This window comes from Charadrius vociferus, unplaced genomic scaffold, assembly GCF_000708025.1.
Source record: "Charadrius vociferus isolate BGI_N301 unplaced genomic scaffold, ASM70802v2 scaffold1215, whole genome shotgun sequence".
Taxonomy (NCBI): Eukaryota; Metazoa; Chordata; class Aves; order Charadriiformes; family Charadriidae; genus Charadrius; species Charadrius vociferus.
In genome coordinates, this window is record NW_009648537.1 from 56,273 (window position 1) to 60,276 (window position 4,004).

The 4,004-nt window shown below is 58.7% G+C and overlaps 1 protein-coding gene across 1 annotated transcript in view; it reads left to right on the plus strand.

Moving 5' to 3' along the window:
- The window catches only part of SBF1 (SET binding factor 1), a 54,038-nt gene that overhangs the window by 8,243 nt on the left and 41,791 nt on the right, over positions 1-4,004 (plus strand). Inside the window, exon 4 of the mRNA XM_009885860.1 lies at positions 2,600-2,710. The gene's annotated coding sequence lies outside the window, so the exon portion shown is untranslated. The remainder of the gene's footprint in view (positions 1-2,599; positions 2,711-4,004) is intronic.

The following is a 4,004-nucleotide window of genomic DNA, read 5'->3' on the forward strand; positions in this document are numbered from 1 at the left end:
CCCGCCCGTTGCATCGCGGTCCAGCCCCAGGCGCCGGTTCAGCGGCTGCACGCTGAACCTGCACGGCTGGCAGCGGGACGGCAAACCAAGGACTCGGCCACGCCAGGCAGCTGGTGGCCCTGACCCAGTTTTGTTACTAGAAAAAAATGATGAAGAACAGCCCGTTCCTGTGCGAGCATTTATCTTTGCCATCTATTTTCTTTAAACGGGCTGCTTTATGTGGCTGTATCAGGTTCGGGAGGGCACGGGCTGCAAGCTGGCGTGTTTACAAGCTGCCTCCGCGCGTACTGTGCCCGCAGCGCTGCGGCCGGGGCAGGCGGGGCGCTGGGCCCGCCTCCGCAGCGAGTGCCCCGGCTGCCTCGCTGCTCCCTTGGTCCCAGGGAGGAATCCCCCCGGCGTTTACGGTGGGCTCTCCACGAGCTTGCCCAGGTGCTGGGCTTGCGGGAGGGCAATGTTCTCCATCAGGCCAGGCTGGGTCCTTCCTTTTTCCCCTCCCACCGCGCGGATAGCGCTTCTGGGCTCTGCCCTGTTCTGGAACCTCTTGTTCACAGCTCACTCTGTGAATGGAGCACATGGTGTTCCCTCAGGGTATTCAATGCTCGAGGCATTAATAACTGACAGGGGAAAAAAAATCATTCCGTTCTCTGGCCTGGAGCTGCTTCAAACAGCAGAAACTTCGGGCTTTGCAGACTCGCAACCCCGAACCACGTAACTGAGGTTGGGGGCTCCTCTGGAGCTCTCTGGTCCAACCCTGCTCGAGCAGGTTGTCCAGGGTATCGTCCAGTTGGGTTTTGAGTATCTCCAAGGATGGAGATTGGACAAGTTCTCTGGGCAACGGGTGCCAGTGCTCAACCACCTGCGCAGTAAAAACGTCTGCAGACTTAGGTAGTTTTTGGGGAAAGTTGTCTGAGCCCACGTCAAGCCTGTCTTGGCTGACAGGCGGTGTTAAAACAGCAACTCCTTCCCAGCAAGCGGGAGCGGTAAGCCCGAGGTAGAAGGAAGCGTATGGACAGAAACGAGCCTGGATCGTCTGTCCATTTCCCTCATGGCAAGCAGTCGCACCGTACGGTCATCCTCACGTCTGGGATGGGGTTTACCATGCCTGGCCTTCCCTGGAGCTGGAATTCTCTAAAACGCCGGGGCTGTTCGTTTTCTCAGGCCTGGGAGAGCAGAGCGAGATCAGCTGGGCTGCAGAGTCTGCCGGCAGCCCGGCCGTGGCTGGGGATAACGCTGGAGGAAAGCGGGTCAGAGAACAGGTTCCGAAAGAGGTTTCCTGCAGAGCTTCTCCCCTGGAGACCGCACGGAGATGGTTCCCGGCTCGTTTCGGTCCTTGCGTACCTGACCGCTCGGCTGCCCCGGCCGGGTTTGTTAGGAGGCCCAGTAACGTTTGCGTCAGGCGTTTGGCTGCCTGATTTCATTGCTTGAATTATCCACCTTAGTGAGTTCTGAGGAGCAGCGGCGCGATGAGCACTACGGCGCCGTTGTTCTGGGCCTTGGGTCATTGCCCCCTCGGCTGTGGCACAGACCCAGCGATGTCGCTGGCTGTGCCCAGAAGGTCTCGGAGCGCGGCGGCTGTGGCGTCGGGGTCTCTGCTCCGCAGCGGCGAGTGCCGCGCACCTCTGGCGTGCCCGAGGGAGCCGAAGCAGATGGTGGCAGAACATGGCGTGTTTGCCTGTTGAGCGGGGTTTGCCTCTCCTTGTCCCTGCCAGGAGAAGGGCGATGGGTGGAAGCCCGGCCTTTGCCCTCGGGGTGGACGACAGATTTCACTGGCTAAATCTGAAGCGCCGCCTGTTCCTTCCCTGGCACGAGACTCGGGTTGTTGTGGCTCCTTTTCTTCTCTGATTAGAGGTCTCCGTAGCCCAAAACCCGGACCTGTTGGTCCTCCTGGTCAGCGCGGTGCTGGACTGAGAGTCTGCCTCTTGCTCAGGGTGAGGTCACGCCGTACACACGGTGTGTCAGGAGCCTTCACCACTGTTCGTGAATGTGCAGGAGCGTGAGCTGGCTCTTCACTGGGTTATTCCAGCGTGCAGTAGCCTGCCTGGCCCCTTCTCTCCAAAGCCCGGTATTTGTGTTTCCTCCCTTCCTCGCTGACATGGGGAGATGGTTTGAGTTAAAAAACAACACCCAGAGGGTGCCTTGAAGACAAATTCCTCAAATTCCTTATTCATCTGCGTATTAGAGCTGTGCTGAACGCTGCCCCATGTTTGTGCCCCCCGCATCCCTCTGTGCTGGACCTGGTGTTGCTTCCCCAAAAGAAAAGAAGAGAAAGAAAAGAATTAGATTATCATAGAATCATAGAATCGTAGAATTATCTAGGCTGGAAGAGACCCTTGGGATGATCAAGTCCATTAGATTAGAATAGAACAGAACAGAACAGAATAGAATAGAAATTTCAGTTGGAAGAGACCTACAACGCTCACCTAGTCCCGCTGCCGGACCAGTTCAGGGCTCACCGAAAGTTAAAGCGTGTTTTTAAGGGCACAGTCCAAACGCAGAGCAGTGGAGAAGTGGGTCTCCTTCCCATCCCGTGCTTGGAGTTGCAGACGTACAGTTCTGCGTCCCACCCTGATGCTCAGCTGTGCTCTGCTTCCCTCTCCAGAACAGCCTGGGTTTGATCTATACCATCTACGTGGACGGACTGAGTGTGTCCCTGGAGAACGTCATCGGGAACCTCCTGACGTGTACCATCCCCATCACCGGGGGAGCTCAGGTGGGTAACCTGCTCTTCCCTCCCTTTCCTCTCCCTGCTTCTGCCTCTAAGCAGCTCTGACAAATGCAGGGAGGTTTCCCTCAGCTGAATTCTGGCTTTGCCACGCCGGGTGAGCTGAGCAAGGCTGGTGTGACTCGTGGGCAGAGTCTGGCTCAGTGCACCGCCGACGGAGGAGCTGCCGCAGCGCACTGCTGCTGGCGAGTGCTTGGCAAGCGCACGTAGTGCCTTCCCAAGTGCTTCAGAGTAGAAACAACAAACCTCTGTGATTTGGAGCCGCTCGGCTCCTGTGTCAGCTGAGAAGATCTTGCTGCTTCGCTCAGCTACAGCTTGCCGTGACTGGGCCGCTTGGCCTTGGCTCCTTCCTCCCTCCAGGAGGGCGTACGGGGTGGCTCGACCACCAGCAGGCTTACGCAGTCACTGACCGATCTGTGCAAACAATCGCCGTGGTCTCTGGTCACTCCTGCATCGGGGAGGTCTCGCTCCTCCGCTCAGGCCTGTCTGATTGCCTGGAGAGCTGCTCCGGAGCCAAGTGGCCACGGGCCATCTGTGAGAGCGGGGACGAGTCAGCTCGAGGGAGACGGGCCAAGCAAGGCTAACGTTTGCCAAATGAGCAGTTTGGAGCTCTCTCCTCACACCGCTGGCTTGTGCCTGTGCGTGGTCAGCGTCCCTGATGGACAGGGCTTGAGGAGCGACGGCCTCGCTCGTGCCCAGAGCTGAGGCCATCAAAGATAAACCTCCTGTTTTTCCCCTCTGAGCCGTGTGTTCCCCGAGCAGTCCTCCTGCTGCAGGAAGGCCATCTGGGCCCAGTCTCGCTCCTGTGAGCAGCAGATGGGTAAGGAAGGGCTGATTGAAGCTGACTTGGAGGTGGCAGAAGCGGAGAGAGCCCAGCTGGACCCTCTGGCAGGAGGCGTTTGGAGACAGCGGCATAATGCCCTGAAGGTCTTCTGCCACGACAACACCTGGAACGTGACCACGGACCTGCGCTTGTCTCCTGCAGTGACTTCACTTCCAGCTGAGCTCCGCTTCCCCCAGCCAAAAACGCCGTCTCATTCTCTCGCACCCTGGCTGCACCCAAGCGGAGGGGCCGTTGCGGGGCCGGGGCAGCGCTGCACGTTCCTGGTGCCCAAAGACAGAGGTGTCTTCCACCGCTGCGGCCCGTGACCCCCAGGGGAGGCTGCTGCCTCGGACCCGTGGCTCTGTGCAGCCTTCTTCACAGAATTCACAGAATTGTTAGGGTTGGAAGGGACCTCTGGAGATCATCTAGTCCAACCCTCCTGCCAGAGCAGGGTCACCT